General features: G+C 48.2%; 1 protein-coding gene across 3 annotated transcripts in view; it reads left to right on the top strand.

The window, feature by feature from the left end:
- Positions 1-3155: 3155 nt before the first annotated feature.
- Positions 3156-17049, top strand: part of PLD2 (phospholipase D2) — a 730967-nt gene continuing 717073 nt past the window's right edge. For 2 of the 3 annotated variants that reach the window (XM_069644072.1, XM_069644080.1), the window contains exon 1: positions 3157-3670. The gene's annotated coding sequence lies outside the window, so the exon portion shown is untranslated. Of the gene's footprint in view, positions 3671-17049 lie in introns of all 3 variants that reach the window. The other variant, XM_069644098.1, reaches the window with a different exon arrangement.

Raw genomic sequence — 17049 nt, 5'->3', positions numbered from 1 at the left:
CTTGTCAATCAAGTTCAGATCAGCAGGACTGGCTTTTTCAGCCACCATCGCCTTGCATTTTGGGATGTGTAGTTGTTTTGTCATTATTCTGGAGTTGGATGCAGTGACCGCCCCTGTACCTGGACGCTCCCTCCTTTCCTCGAGTGTTTTTTTTTTCGTTCTTCCTGCCCCTGCTTCTATGCACCAGGGACTTTCGATGGACACCCCTCGGAATAACCCTTTCCTGTTGGATGAACGCCACTTACTTGTCCTTCTGCTGCCATGGACCATGTATCGCTATCTCTGCCCGCTTTTTTTATTTTGTCATTGTGTCTTAGTACAAAATTGAATACAGCTTCAACCTAGTGCCACCTACTTGACAACATGACCCATTCCAATCGGGGTCTTGTAGTGCCACTTTTCCCCATTATAAAACTTAGACTACAAGTCCCAGAATGCAAAGAAAAAAACAGGACTGGACACGCACCTACAGATTGGAATGGGTCATGTTGGCAATTATGAGGGCAACGTGCCTCTTTAGATGCAGCCGTGTGCCAAATCAAATTACATGTGTAGAAGTACAAGTCCCAGCATGCAATGTTCGGCTGGAAACAAAAGCAGTACTTGCTGAAGGTGTGAGGGTTGGAAGCACCAATGAAAGAGAAGCTGACATTTCTGGGGATGACTGTTTCCATGCAGGGGGCGGGGCCTAGCAGTTAAGGCTGCACAGTTCCCATTGCTTGTAGGAGCAGGTCTTATTTGCATATAGCTGCCCGCCTGCTCTGTAACAGCGCAGATGGGCTAAAAAAAATGAAGAAGAACATTTTTTCTTTTGTTTTATGTTTTATATACAAGCTTGCCCAGAGTAATGCCAGTGATTATGATTAATTCAAAACGGCCCATACCTCACGGTTTGCTTTCGGAGAGAGGGTGCAGGGACGGTTGTACGATTTGTATCGCAACAGGTATGCAAGCCCTCAGCTTGCACATGCATTGACAACACAATACCGGAACAACGCATAGGACGCACCAACAGCACACGAGGACTGACATCGATCCGATACTCGCACCAAAGCTCAGCACCCGGTGTATTCCCGAGTTGAAGATGCCAACAGAACTCCACTCCTCTCACTATCCTACTCCCTCTTCACCTACTAACCCATCCCACCTTCTCGTTTGCAGATCCGCCCGAGCGCCTGGGGACCAACTCCGTTGGTGACGATGCGCGTTAACATAGTGAGTGCCATTAATCTTTGACACTCCAGGGCAGTTGTATTCAAAACTGTTTTATGCCGAGGCCCCGACCCCCTCGAGTAAAAATATTCCTGCTGAGTCCCCCTAGATGTCATTTCAAGACCACTGCTCTAGGGCATTAACTGGTGATAAATTACGTTAAAAGGTCAGGAGTAAACCAAACGGGCAAACCTAGTCGTGAAGTGCAGTAGAAGAGTGGTCACTGTATTAGCTATTATCATTGATATCACAATATGCAGTGTTGCCCTGGGTGTGCAGCTTCCAGTGTGAACTGATTCACTGTCGGGGAGGTCTAATTTTGGCAGAGGCGGTCTACTGAGCTCACCTGATTTGAGCAGGATCACACACCAGTTACATGGGGAAGCCGGGATTTCAGATTAGTGATGGCTCATTTGAATAACTCATTGTCTCTGACGAGACTCTAAAACAGGGGTGCACAACTCATTTTGACAGAGGGCCGAAAGTACCTTACATGAGGGCTATAGTGTGCCGAAAAGTAAAAGTGGGCGGGCGGGACATGTCAGGAGGCTTTTTCAACCCCCAATTTGTATTAAACACATGGAAAAAGAATATGTTTTTGAGGGGTAACGATTTCCATAGCATTTCAAACTTACATTTTGTACTACACATTTTCCATTGTTATCATTTATTCCGATTTAGTTATTGTATATCGTCTGTTCAATTAAATTATATATATTTTATTGACCCTTGATTGGACATTCCGTTATTTTGGACTGCTATAGTTTGCTGTTTGGGTTTCCCAAGAGGAGTATGGCCTTCGTTGAGTCAGGTTTCCTCAAAAAAGCAAAGGATGTACATCTCCGAACTGTGCCTGTTTTAACTTTATTGTTGAGTTCACTCTTGGAGTGCAACACTATGCCCCATGGCTCCCACCCGCAACCAAGAGTCTAAAACGTGTTAATGTTTGGGCGGTAAGCACTGATAGCGGAATTTGCTTCTAATAGCCTACCCAAAGGGTCCTGTTTAGCCACCTAAATCTGTGCCCGCTTGGAATAGATCAATAAACTAAAACATATTTTAAAAAACGCTCACCATTCCCTTATTTTCTTTTTGTGCCCTTATTTGACCCCATGCAGTACGCGGCATCTGTGTAAACCTGCTTTTCTTGAAAGGCAAACCAAACATCCACACATGTGCTTTGGTAAGCTACACTATTATAAGTTAGTATGCATATCACCGTTATCCATTCCATTCGAACGACCGAGTCCAGTCCTGCTTTTAATTGTGCCTTCTATAAATTGTATTTCTGGGTTTATAACGATGAAATCCATGACTACACGTCCCAGAAGGCAACTAGAAAACCAAGACTGGACTAGCATCAATCGAATGGAAGGGGTAATGGTCGCTCGCATGCATGTGTCATGTTCTACGATCGCATGGATGTGTCATGTTCTGCCACACCATACTATGCCAGGCAATCTGGCGCTTTTAATTCTGGTATTTGCAGTGTGTAGGAAGGAATGTTCCTGGTACTCAAGGTAAGTTATAATGGGTCTTTAATGTCCAGGTCCAGCTCTTCCATCAGACATTAGGATTGTAGGGGAAACACAGGATACAAGTATAAGGGAGAAACACTGGGACAGCCCCACGCCCCATCAACACCTTTGCTCACTGACAAGCCCAACAGTCAATAGTAGAACTCCGATTTCCACATGATGACCTACTCATCATTCCACAAGCCTAGTTATGAGCCTATGCTCAGAAGCATAGATGATAACACTGTGTGTTAAGAAAACTGAAACTACGAGTACCAGAATGCAAAGCGGCGAGGGATTATAGGAACGCTTGGCATATTGTACTCGCGGTTTTGAAGAACTTGACAGCTCTGCCAGGAGGGCGTGTACTGGCTGCAGCCGGTTTTGTGGGTGGGTCGTTGTGAATGCACGCCCGCCTCGCGGAGTTTGGCGTGTGTTTTTGCTTATCCCCCATAATCGCCTTGGCAACCGAACACCGAAAAAGTAGCGCGAGGGGAAGTGGTGCCAGGCAGGGTGCATCTCCAGCGATCGATCGCAGCCACACAGTGCACGGGACGTCCTCACAACTGCAGTGTGTTCCTGGCACATACCATCAGCAAGTGGAAATGCAAAGTTTCCAGCCGAGTTGGCCTTTAGTTTGAAGAAGGAGGAGGTGGTGGTGGTGTCCCCACCCTCGTAGGGGAGGCCAGGAAACAAAGACGGGCCCCTCCCAGATTCTCTGGCACAGCAGGCAGGTGCCAGGCCCGCCCTGCCCGGGAAAGAGAGGCGGTCGGCGGCTTGGTACCTTCCATGACACACTAGGGAGGGAAAATATCCGGGAACAGCCTCCCCCTTCTGTGCCCTGCTGCAGGGGGCGTGCGCGGCGCTGTGCGTGCGGGGTGGGGGCGCACGCACGCACCCCTCTCCACTCCTGCCTCGCCACCGGGACAGCCAGGAGCCAGGTAAGGCAACACGTTTCTCTCCGCTTTCCTGCACGGGTCCCTGGCATTTGTTTCAGGGCCAGGCTCTGCTGACTCAGCGGCGCCGGCGACTTCCTTTTGTCAGCAGAATAACTTTGGAGCTGGCTGGGGAAGTGGGGCGAGGGCGGGAAATGGGGGTTCAGACACCCTATGCACTTGCTTTCCCCAATGTATTGTCTTCCAGCTTTTGGGGTTATGTGGGATTGGGGGGAGGGGATTACCTGCCCACGATAACCACTGGGTCTGATGTTGGGAGGGAGTTCCATACATGTTAGGTTCCGGGGGATGCCAGTTCCGTTCTGGTTAAATTTGCATTCTGAGACTTGTAGTCCCACATATCCCCATTATAACCTGTAACTACAAGGCCCAGAATGAAAAGTTGCACCAGGACTGAATGAGCATTTCCCGAATGGGACGCGGTGGCGTTGCCACAGCATGTTTGAGTTCGCTATAGCTAGAGCAGCAGGACTACAACTCCCATAATGCCTCGGGGTGAACGAGGTTTGCTCTCTGGCGCTGGGTGGTCTAGCTCACTGTAGGGTAGTGACAGACTTGGACCTTTTTTTTAACCTCTATTTTTCTTCATGATAAACCTAGGACTACAAGTACCAGAATGCAAATCAATACATTAATTTGGACTGGCTCAGTTAAAGATTCTGCAGTTAGATTTGGAGTGTGAATGCATAGAGATGGCAAAGGCATCGATCCATTGAGTTGTGTATTTATTAGTGAGAGTGAAGTGTTTTGAACAGAGGCTGTGCAACAGATTACAATGAGAGCGTCAGCAATACCCGACTGTCTGGGATTTAAATGGGCCGGGGCTAGCCAGGGCTGAGCTCTGTGCATGGGATTCAGTATCACTCTACCCTGTGCTATTAGGTTGTGGATTGTGTCTGTTTCATTCATAGACTGCTTGACACATCAAGCCCATAACGGGCTTTATGTGTCCAGCAGTCTATTGTAGAAAGCAAAAGAATGTGTGCACCTATGAAACAGCACAGCGTGCTGCAACACTGGTTTGTCAGTGGTTGAGCTTGGGTTCGGATCCCTAGCATGGGACAATTAAAAAAAAAAACATTTGTTGTTGTCCCGTGCTGTGGATTCAAACCCACGCCCTGCTGATGGCAAGGCAGTGTCATATCACATTGTGCTATTTTGTAGGTGCTGGATTCCATCTATTGAATGACACAGAAAATAATTAACTACCAATTAAATAGCCCAGTGCAATTCGACACTGGCTTGCTGTGACCCTCCCCCCCAGCATGAGACAATTACAGAAAAAAGTAGCCCAACTTTTCTTTTTTTTATTGTCCTGTACACTCAAGGCCACGCCCATAATGTAGGTCACACCTCCTCGTTGCAGCCCCACCCTCCTTGGGTGAGGGGTCTCAGGGAGGTGCAGCAGTAGATTTAAGGCTACGGTTCCAGTGGGTGGGTCATGGAGGCAGAGCCTGGAGTGGGTCGTATTGCACAATGATGAACTTTAGAGACAAATGCTTTCTTTATTAAAGTTGTGTTTTTTTGTTTTTTTTTTTTGTTTACAGTTTTCAATGTTTTGGGCTCCGACTCTAGGTAGAGACGGCTCGGCCTCCTTGCCAGGTTGTGCTGTCAATGGTGGTAATATTGAATGATCTCGCCTGAGGCTAATGTTGGAAATAAGGTTCAAGGCAATTGGGAGGGACATTACAGCAGGTTGTATCATGGGATAAGTCCCAGCAAGCAGCACCATTGTGTGCATGTCCCAGGTGGCCTTACCCCACAGACTGTTATATACTAAGTTGGCAGCAAAACAAGTCCAGGGTAAACATAAGGTTGGGGTACAGGGCTGGGTGTGTCTGTAGGATGATCATCCATCCCGCGTTTTGCAGAACTGTCCCAATTTCATGGGCCTTGTCCCATGTCTCGCACACAGCCAGCTCGGGGCAGGAATAAGGCTAGATTTTGCTCTTCTGAAGCAGCATCAGCTGTCCAAAGTCTTCCCAGCTCACACTTTCGTGTGGCAGCTAAAAGTGCCAGGAAGCACATTGCCTTTCCCACTGCTCCCTTAGCGCGCCCAGTTTCACATGTGTGTCAACCTCATTTCACTAAACCAATCGGAGGTTGATGCCCCAGACACAGGGGTGCCAGGGTAAGGAATGTTGACCCTTAGAAGGTGCAATTGGTGGGTGATAATACATGGGGGTGGGGGGCAGGGAGTATAATGCTGCTACTGCAATCGTGCTTTCGGGGTGTCGAAAATAAAGTTATACATGTCTTTGACCTATTTCTATAACAATATATATAATGTCAGTTTGGTTTGTTATGTGATTTTATGTGATGTGCACTTTTCAAGGCATTGATAGAAAAACAAATCATTTGGTGTTAAGAAACCAAACCTTAAAGAATATTTGTGACCTATCACTGGGAAGATGAGTAGTCAAGTGCTTAACATTGAATCATGGATGGGCCACAATTGGCTCTGCCTCAATGGCAATAAAACTGAGCTGATGATATTTGGTTCCTACCAAGCTCAAGCCAAACTAACATCCCAATAGGAGTCCTTCCTTATCAAGGACCTCCCAATACAGGTAGTGTGTAGGGTAAAGACTCTGTGAATGATGCTGGAAGCCTCAATGAGTGCTGCAGCTCAGGCCTTGTGTGTGAGTAAGAGTTGCTTTGCCCTTGCTACTTCAGGCTTTTAAGAGTAATCAAACCCTACCTAAGCGAGGAGAACTGTGCTATTCTAGCCAGAGCAATTATACTCTTGCGTCGGGATTAGGAGAACGCACTAATGCTGAGTTCGAACAAACAGTGCATTGCAAAATATCAGCATATCCAAAACACTGTTAGAATCATCAAACAGAACTCTAAGACGGGTCCCATTACCAGTGCCAGAAGGGAGCTGTACTGGCTGAAGGTGGAAGACAGGGTACAACTCAAAGCCGTGACCCGAGTCCAGAAATGTCTCCACGGGAAAGCATGTTAATGTTAAAGGACGTTTGTACCGCACACTATCACCACCGGAGTGGTCCCCTGGCGCTCTGGCGGCTCTGAAAGAGGAAGGGGGGGGGGGTGAGTTTGTGGGAGAAAGCTGGAAAAGTGCAAGAGAGCAGTGATGTGCTGGTGGCGGCCTCAGCCCAGTGGGTCTGTTGGCTGGGCCTGGGGCGTTTGCGGCCGGTAGTCGTCGTGTACTGTTGTGCGTATCTGTGTGTTTTTTGTTTTGTCGTTGCAATGTAGTGAAGTTTGTGTGGTTTGTCGTGCTGTAGGTTTGTGGTTGTGTTTGGTTTGGAGTTTGAGAGGTGTATGCAGAGGGGGAAATTGTTAGTGGAATTGGTTAGTCGGCATCTCTATCCTGAATTGTGGCGCTGGGCTTGCGTAATCTTCCCAGATGGGCTGTGCGAGCACCCCTGCGCCTCTTTCCTGATCTGGGCACGTCTGACATTCAAGGTCCCTTTCACATCTGGCCCCAAACCTCCACTAGCCTCCCTCACAGCCCCACCTGTCCTCCCTTCCTACTCATATGGTCTGCGTGTCTCAAATCACCCGATATGTCCCATGCTGCACATTAATATCTGAAACAATGGGCCACATTGTTGTGGCTCCTTAAAAGAGATCTAATGGCTTGGGCAAATCCTTTCCTATGTCTGCAGCAGCCAAATGGAATAATGTACCCCTAAAACCAAGATTAGAATCTAACCTTTTCACTTTCAGAAAAAACGGAAAACTTACCTCTTTAAGTAAATTCTCTGCTTTGCTCTGTATTAAGTTATTCTCTGTCACTCTAGCCATGCCAGTTGTCTCGTGCCCATGTATGTCTCAATATTAGTGGTGTCGTCTTGTTGCGCCCTGATGCCCGCAGAGGATCTGCGCATTACAAATAAAAATTGAATCACAGCCTGGGTCCAAATACTGATGTCACCGCTTTGACGAAATGTGTGATCCTGTGCAAGTCATTTAATCTCACTGTACCCAGTTGTTTAGCTAGAAGTGATTTAGTTTGCAATATATGTTATCGAGAAAAACCCTCATGGTTTACTGAACTATTGAGTTGTTGCATATTAATAATAGTGAATATTTATATATTGCACAGCACATTATTCTCTTGGCTTACACGTGAACACTTTTAATAGCTTTACCAATGGTGCCCGAGAGTGCTGAAAACTGATGCCACTGGTTGTGGTGCTACTTACTGTGATGTCGCTGCTGATCATGTCAATCCGTATCGTGCACATTGGGCTTCTGCATATCTTTTGCTGGACAGGTGCAAAATTAAAATTGGAACATATCAGTAACAGTCCCACAATGTTGTGATTTCTTTTTTTGTTGTTCTGAGTATGTATTCAAGAGCTTAAGGGAAGGGGGAGTGCCCAGGCAGCTGTCCCTATTTAGGCTACTCCACAGCAACATAGTTCTTACTTTCATGACATTAAATGTGCACTTTGCCTTGTGTGCATGTTACAGGCTGCCCTTTGCTGGCTGCTGTCACCGTAATTGAAGACTTTAAATGTGCGCTCTGCAGCAGGATACAAACTCTGTGCCTTTTACTCTGGTTTGATTTGCATTAGCACCTTGCTGGCAGGGAAATTACTAACTTTTCAGTGGCATTTTAGTGTTTCAGGTCCCCTCTAGCTGCTTGCCCCGTTAGATTAAAGGGCAGTCCTTTGTATGCGTTCTTACAGTGCCACAGGCGGTATCCACCCCCATCACTGTAGGCAAGCGGGGCCAAATCATTTGGAAATGGGGCTCCCACAGGCCCTGACAAATGTTTACTCCCAAAAAAGAAATACATGTAGAAACTTGCGCCCCCTGCCTTCACCCTCACAGCTCCATGGATACGTCTGGACCGTAGTGCACATAGTACCACAGGCAGAAACTCCAATTTTAACCACCTGATGGAAAGAAGTAAACATGCATGAATAACTAGGTGCAGGGAAATAAATAACATAAACATTTCTGTTTTTAGTTCAAATAGATTTTTACTCTTATAAAATGCTCACATCAGGAATTGGACTTATTTTTACTCCCTAAATAGGAAGTAAAATACTCCTACTTCCAAATCGTATCCGGAGCACTGCATGTGCTGATAACAGCAGCAACAGTACAAAGGATCCAAAATAAAAATGTCCAATCAAGGTTCTATAAAATGACTTTTTAATAAAAAATAAAAAAAAATTCAATCTAATTGGAAAACAACATAACCCTGTAGAAGAAACCCAGAGAATGCAGACTTATGTGAAGGGGCGCACTGTGTAGATGCCCAGGGTGGGATGGGGGGGAGATCCTAGCAATAGATTGGCAACAGTGTCCTTTTTCAAGGATCTGTCTTTGAAGAAAAAAGGTCTTAAGTCACTATAGCCCCCAAAAGTGGGCAGGGCCTCTTCTTCAGTTTATTGTCTTTGGTGGCTCTACCGCATTTAGCCGGGCTTCTAGGAACTTCCTGGCCTGGTCGACTGGCTCCGACACGCGGTACAATATGAGAAGTGACGGTACATGGCACAAACATACTTGGGACATGCAGGAGATGTCTGAGTAGCTCACAAGCATTTCAGGGTGTGAATTGGGGCTCAGAGCAGGAGGGCCACTTCAGGGTCCTTTCGTTCGGCGGTGCCACTCCAGGGTGTTTGGCTGACAGCTATAGAGCCCCCCATCCAGTGAGAAGCCTGGTTCCAGTGCAGCTTGCAGAAAGAAAAGCTTTTGTACACAGCGGGTCCCCGGGAATGGTAAGGGGACAGAGCTCGCCTCTCCCTTGGATGCCTGGCAAAGGGCTTTGGGATTGGCGGCGTGCCCAACAGAGGTCCAGTGAATCCTTCTTCTAATGAGAGCCCATGAATGAATCCAAGGCGGAGAGGATTTCTTCTTCTGATGAAGGCAACATATCACTGGGGTTTGGTCCAGTCCAGGGTCTTGTAACAAATACCTTTTGCCTTCTGACAACACACCCAGGCACACCCTGCCAAAATCTGCCCTCTTCCCATGCCTGCTGACTTCATGGCTTCAAAGGGACTCCAGTAGTCCGCACCTTGGTGTGAGAGGGCATTTATTATGTTAATGCTGCAAGAGACCGCATGGTGGTGGGCCGTGCCCTCTGGGAGGATGTTGTTGGCCTTCCTCTTGGGATCAAAGGTGCAGCACCCTGGCCATTGTTCCACGCTGTAGCTATGGCGATTGTCTGCCCACGCGTCAATATAAATCAGTCCTGTCATAACTGGGCCATGCTCACAGAGCTGACGCTGCTGTGATATTAAATTGTTGTGGCTATATAACTGTGTGCTCTTAGTAGTCACCATGCCGTAACAAGGCCTAGCTTCTATTTAAAGATTTATGTGCCACCAAACTGACAAAAGCATGGCATTAGTTCTGATGATTAAAACGCCACCTCGGCCTTCAGGAACTCTGTGTTCTAGCAGCTGTCAGGAATGTACATGTGATCTTTAAAACTGCTCTGTGCCGCTGCAGTGCTGGGGAATCCATAGACTATCTCAGCAAAGACACATGTGTGCACTGTACTTTCAGCATGCAGTATTTATGAAAGATGGGTCTGATTAGCAGGCCTCCCTTTCCAAACCGAAATACCCACATTTTATTTTAATAAAAATGATGAAGCTAGGGCTTTCACACCCTGGCAGATTGCAATATATCTCGCGGTCGGAAAAGTAAACCACACCCTTGTGGTGGAATGAAAGGGGATGGCTGATGACATTTGCTGATCTCTGGTATTAGTGTTGCTTTCGTAGTCTCTGCGACCTTTGGCTTGCTTGTTAGATGGCTCGGACTACAACTCCCATCAGCTCTGGCCATCTTAGTCCATGGTGAAGGGATCATGGTAGTTGTATTCAAAAACATCTGGAGGCTGGCCACATTTGCATACCCAACCGATCAGGGATGGATGAGGGGGCTAGACAAAAGTATAGTGTTCTGGTGTTTCCAGCGCGCTCCTCACGTTTCTCACCCTAAAACCAATGACTGTGTCTTTCATGCAGAGTCTCTATTTGAAGCAGTGCTTTTATAATATGAGAGGTGGGGTGCCCACTTCCATCAGCTTTAAATGAGATCCCTATTCTCTGAGCAGCTGCAGCTTTTTATAAAGTGTTGATGACTGGTAATTATGAACGAAATTGAGTCATATGCATAAGTCCAGTTTGGATTTTGGATCTATTTACTGGCCCATGACACACAAACGTGTGAATGTGAAAATGTCTTTAACAATATTTATAGCGACATGATACCTGTGTCAAACAATGACTAAAAGCAGGTTACTTTATAACCCAGGCGTTTCTGGACTCTTTATATTTGAAACGCTCTTACAAGGCAGAGCAATCTTTAGTTGTCCCTTCTCAAGTGAAATTATTGGTCAGTCCTGGCTTTTAGGCTCACATAACATTGCATTCTGGTTCTTGCAGTCTTGCGTTCATAATGTCCACTAACTATACATATTGTACACAAATGACTTTTAGAAGCGGGGGCTCCAGAATGCAACTTGTGAGGGTTCCTTCAAGCTGTTTCGTCACCTCCTTCCTCTCTCTAGTGACGTTGGGTGAGAAAGGTGGGCTGTGGGCATTCTTAGCATTTTTGGTGGTTGGGTTGCGAATTTTTCGTACTCGGCAGTTTGTTTTGCATCTTCATGTACAGATGACTGCTGGGTGGCAAAACTCAGAACCCCGGTAAACCCCCAGGTATTGGTGTATGGCTCCGCCCTTGCATCCTGATGGGTTCTGAGGGAGGGGCTGCCCACATTTGCTGTAGCAGGGCCCGCCCCCGCCTACACCTTTATAAGGTGTGGGCGACACTACTGGTATAGTACCAGCGTTCGTCCTGCACCAGAAGAATAGTGGGCCTGCTGAAAGAGGGTGGCTGCAACCCCTCCCCTCCCTCTGAATTCCACACCTGATTGGACTCTGCTGGAGGAGGGGCTAAGCCAGTGGGAGACACTAAACGTTTCCACCCCCCGTTTCGATTTTCAATATGGGGCAGGCACCCTCGGCTGACTCCCACCCTGACACAGCCCTCTCCATGCTCTATTCCTCTATATCTGATACTCTCGATATCCTTGCCCCCGTCATGAGAATCCGCCTGAAGCCCAAAGCCAAATGTAACTCCTGGTATGACTCTGATCTTGTCACCCTAAAACGCAAGAGCAGGGTGGCAGAGAGGAAATGGCGTGCTTCATGTTCATCCTCTGACAAACTGGCCTGCCGCCTGCTCCAAAGGCAATACTGGCTCTCCGTCCTCACCAAGAAGAGAGCCCTTATCCAAGCCCGCATCTCTGAGGCTTCTAACAACACGGCCGAACTCTTTAAAATTTGCAAGGAGCTGGCCAACCCTGCTGCAGTCTCTACCTCTCCTGTCCCCTCCCAGGCCCTCTGCACTGCACTGGCCTCGCACTTCATCTCAAAAACTCAGGACATCCTGTCCTCGCTCTCCTCCTCTCTCCTCCCTCCCTCTCTTCCCGGCTCTTCCTCTTGCTCTCTTGCAGCTGCCCCTCCGCCCTCCTTCTCTGCTTTTCGACCTTTTTCTGCTGATGAGGTTTCCAGACAAGTCCGATCTATGAAAGCCTCGTCTAAACAGGTTCACCCCTGTTCCTCCAAAACCATCAAGGACCACATCGACTCCCTGGCTCCTGCCCTGGCTGACTTTTGCAACCACTCATTCGCCTCTGGAGTCTTCCCATCCCCCCTCAAGCACTCCCTTGTGCACCCCCTCCTCAAGAAACCGTCTTCCGACCCCCCCTGCCCGGCCAACTATCGCCCAATCTCCATTACTCCCTTCCTGGGCAAGCTCCTGGAGAAACTGGCCATCTCCCAGCTTAACCTCCATGTTGAATCTGTTGGTAATCTTCATGACCATCAATCCGGCTTCAGAGCGGCCAGAAGCACGGAAACTGCTCTCCTGAACATCCGTGAGGACCTGCTCCTGAACCTCGATTCCAACACTCCGTGTGTTCTCATTCTGCTCGATCTCTCCTCTGCCTTTGACACTGTCAACCATGTCATCCTGCTCAACCGTCTCCGTGATAACCTGGGTATCACTGGTCAGGCTCTGGCATGGCTGACCTCTTTCCTTTCCGGTCGACCCTCCCAGGTCCAAATGGGCTCCTTCCTCTCTGACATCTTTTTCTCCACCTGTGGTGTCCCCCAGGGATCCAACCTCTCTCCCTGGCTTTTCAACCAGTATCTGGCACTCCTTGCCCACCGCATCGCCACTCTCTGCCCCTACTTCCAGTGCTATGCGGACGATACCCAGCTCATTTTCAGGCTACCCTCGGCCTCCTCCTCTCCTTCCCTCATCTCCGACTGTCTGTCTGCTATCCAGGAATGGTGTGCCGCCAACGACCTCTGCCTTAACGCCAGTAAGACTGAGATTCTACTCATCGGCACACCCACTCCCTCCTTCCCTGCAGCTCTCTGGCCGGCCTCCCTTGGCCCCCTTCCTGCCCCTACCTGCAAGGCTAAAAACCTCGGGGTCATCTTCGACTCCACACTCTCCTTCTCTCCTCATATATCTGACGTCTCTAAGAAGTCACACTACCAGCTGCACCTCCTCAGAGGTATTCTTCCCTTCCTCTCCTTCCCCCAGAAGCTCACTGTCTCCCGAGCCCTGGTTCTCTCAAGGCTGGACTACTGTAACAGCCTCTATCTTAATCTGCCTGCCTCCACTCTCCGCCCTCTGCAACTTATCCAGAACAGAACTGCGAGACTTGTCCTTGGCCTCAAGCCCAGGGACCGTATCTCTCCAGGACTGAAATCTCTTCACTGGCTCCCAGTGGCTGCGAGGATTAAGTTCAAAACCCTCTGCATTGTCCACAAGGCCTTCTGGGGCCTAAATACCTTCAACTCTCTCTTCCTAAATATCTTCCTTCACGAGCCCTTCGCTCATCCGTCTCCAACTCCCTCATGGTCAGCCGCTTCTCGAAGCAACGAGCTGGGGGCAGATCTCTCTCCGCAGCAGGGGCCTCCCTCTGGAACAGCCTTCCTGCCTCCCTGAAACTTGAGGAGAACCATCTCCGGTTCCAGAAGCACCTCAAAACCTTCCTCTTCGCTTCTGCCTTCTCTCTCCCTCTCCCCTGCTAAACCTGCTTAACTCCCCACTGAATTCTGCACTATACCTGCATCTGGGCCACTCTCAGCGACCTCGGTCCAGGGCCCAGCCACTCTCCACTTGCACTGCCTCCCTGGCTCCCCCTGCACTGCGGGACTGTCACTGTATCCCTACAGCCCCCTTCCCAGCTCTGCACTTACCTCGCACTTGCCACCAGCTGGCCCTTTTTATTTATTATTTATTATTTATTTACGCTACTTACCTTGTACTGCACTTTCCCCCCCACCTCCTCCCCCTGCACTTTCTCCTTTTCCCCTTCCTCTGCACTTGCACGATGTGAATGACACCTGGCCTAGTAGGATCGTTTGTCTGTCTTCCCCTTGTTTCCCTCCCTCCCTGCCTCGTCGCGCCTTGAAACACTTGTGTATAGGCGCGTTACAAATAACTTATCATATCATATCATTTCTTACTATGCACACACTACTGAAGAATCCTGATGTGCACTTTCACATAGTCCAAGCATGTAATTTCACCAAAATGCCAGCGGTCGCGGAAATTACATCACATGACCCTTCTTCTTCTTGGGGTGACTCCCAGGAGCCGGCGATTTCCATCCAAATAGATGATGTTCGCCAAAACTTCCCACAAATGCCGCTACAGACCTACCACTACAGCAAAGCAACACTACCAAAATACAGCCACCACACCTCAGACATTCCCCTTAGCCAACACCTCATTCAAATACTCCCTCGTAAAGCCAACGATACCCAAAAACTTCTCAGCCGCCCTAACTATAATCATCATTTTCTTGCTCTGCGTTTGAAAAGAACAATTAATAACTTCAATCATGAACAACAAAAACGTCTCCTTCGTCAACACCAATAAATCACCCACCACCGATGGCTGCACAACACCATCCACAGGAACAACCAAAGGGCGCAAGAGCCCATCCCCAGTTAGGCAAACCTTCTCAACCCGATCCACACCAGCAGCTGGCAACCGCGCAATAGCCTCTGCATAAGACAAATTGTGAGACACTCTCACGGACTGTACTTGAACCTCTCAAACAGACACAGGACACCCCTTGAACATAACACAGTGATCCCAACCACAGTTCCTACATACAGGTACAGGTCTCACTTAAACACTCCTTGATATCGTGTCTACCACCACACTTCGCGCTGCTTCCCCCCCTTACAAACACCGGCCCCATGACCAAACTTCTGACACCGAAAACAACGCAAAGGAGGGGCACATATTTTGCCACCTGGAACCTCTCAAATCCAATCCACAAAAACCGGGGCACCTCCGCAGATTGAAACAACACCAAAACAGTAGTCAAAACTACAACCCCACCCCCATTCCTAGGACCCAACCTACGTACCCCAACCACACCAACACCCTTAAGCTCAGACATCAAAAAGTCCAAATCAGTATTAGCCGGAACACCATAGACCACCCCCTTACCACTAACCACACGAACAGGCGGAACAGAACACCCCACCGGAATCCCCACCACCTTACGCAAACACAACACGATCTCCTGCTGCTCAAAAGACGCACGACAAACTAAAAGCTTACTTCCACACACACTTTACGGCTAGATCGAGGTGAATGAGCCTCCTCCTCCACTGAAATCGCACCAGCTGCTGTCTGGATCTGTGAAAAGAAAATTGGTGTCATCTGTGAAAAGAAAATTGGTGTCAACTATTTTTTTTAATTGAGCATTTAGTTTGATTATAAAACATTGACCACATATCTTATTCACAATAACAACAATGAACTTTTCCCTTTTCGCTTTTAATGTTCTGCTCCTTTTGGCCTCTGCTGATGGGAACCCTCTGGTTCCTGATCCTAGTGTCTCTGCTTTATCGGCCGAGTTCTCCCAAACTGTTGCCTGCACCTTTGAGTGGCAATAATGGGTGCTGTGTTCCCCTTGCACTGTCCTGGACTGCATTCAAGTGTTTCGAATACCCACCACCCTAAACGGTTTATCTAGTGCAAACGACGCACAGAAGCCAAGCAAGTCATGGAAGGATCCGCCAGCTTTTGCGCCGGAATCGCCCCCGTGTGTCCTGTTCTTCTAAGCACTACGCTAGTCCTCCATGGTTGCTGCTGCGAGATGATCCTGTGTGCTCCCCAAGTGCTCATGGTGTTGGGCAAAATGGACTCTGAGCATTGGCTCACTTGGGCATTTTTTAATTTACTCAACCCTTTGTCTCGCGAATGCTGTTCGTGTTGGTGGCGTCCCTGGATGTAGATCTTCCGGACACTGGAACTTGTGCGGCCAATGATGCTTCAGGCTCTTTGCGTTTTCCCCTCCCGCCCAATCAGACCCCCCCCCAGACATCTGCTGATCCATGAAATTGTTGGACGCCGCAATATTATCGCTATCAAAATTAAACCTAAACATCACATCCTTTATGATGTTGAATAATCTAGCAGCATCATGTTTTTCTAATTTGTGTAAGCCACAAAGCACTTGGTGCAAGTCCATTTTTCATTCGTGGTGATATGCGGTTTAACTCCCCCATGATGGAAGAGGATTGGACCAAGCATACCTGCCTACATTTGAAAATCAAAATTCCTGAGATGTATGCCCCGCCCACAGCCACATGAGACTCCGCCCATTTGCACATGGCTCCGCCCCTTATGTCAAATACTTTAGCTGGTGCATCTAGCATGGCTAATAATATACAGTAACCAGACATTTTGTGATCTCCCTGGTGTGTATTGCTAGTATTATACTTTTAGTCCACGTTAGAGGCTCACTATAGCATTGAATGAATGATTTTCAGTGCTATAGTAAGCAAAATGAAGGCGGCGCCGCCGAAATAATACTGCTTTCAATCCAATGACATAGATTGAAAGCAGTATTATTACGGCGGTCGGTGGTCCCATTGAGGCAAAGGAAAGAAAAAGTCAGTGAATGCTGGCCACCAGCAGCGGCCTCATATAGCAGTAGGCATGAACATTTTGCGCCATTTCCGGTTCCCACCCACTTCTTCACCCGAGTTGGCTAATATAACGGGACCCGGAAAGAACGACAAAATTCCTGAGATTGCAGGGTCTTTTCCGGAGACCCGGAGAAATGCCTAAAATTCCAGAGTCTGCCGAAAAATTCTGGAGGTTAGGCAGGTATGCCGAGGAGATCTGAACACACCGAACATGTTAATCGGCATGGCCCCTATCTGCACTCCCCCTTTTGAGTGTCCTGCGATTGGCGAGCCACGGTCTTGGTCTTTTCTGCCATTAGCGCATAGCTGCCTCTTCCAGCCACGCCCTGACTTGCGTGCTGTGCTCGTGCTGAACACATACGCGGCAAGTCTGACCGCGCCGCTAGCACA

This window comes from Ambystoma mexicanum, chromosome 1p (assembly GCF_040938575.1).
Source record: "Ambystoma mexicanum isolate Mex_15411 chromosome 1p, UKY_AmexF1_1, whole genome shotgun sequence".
Classification (NCBI taxonomy): Eukaryota; Metazoa; Chordata; class Amphibia; order Caudata; family Ambystomatidae; genus Ambystoma; species Ambystoma mexicanum.
This window is presented reverse-complemented; position numbering and strand designations above follow the sequence as displayed.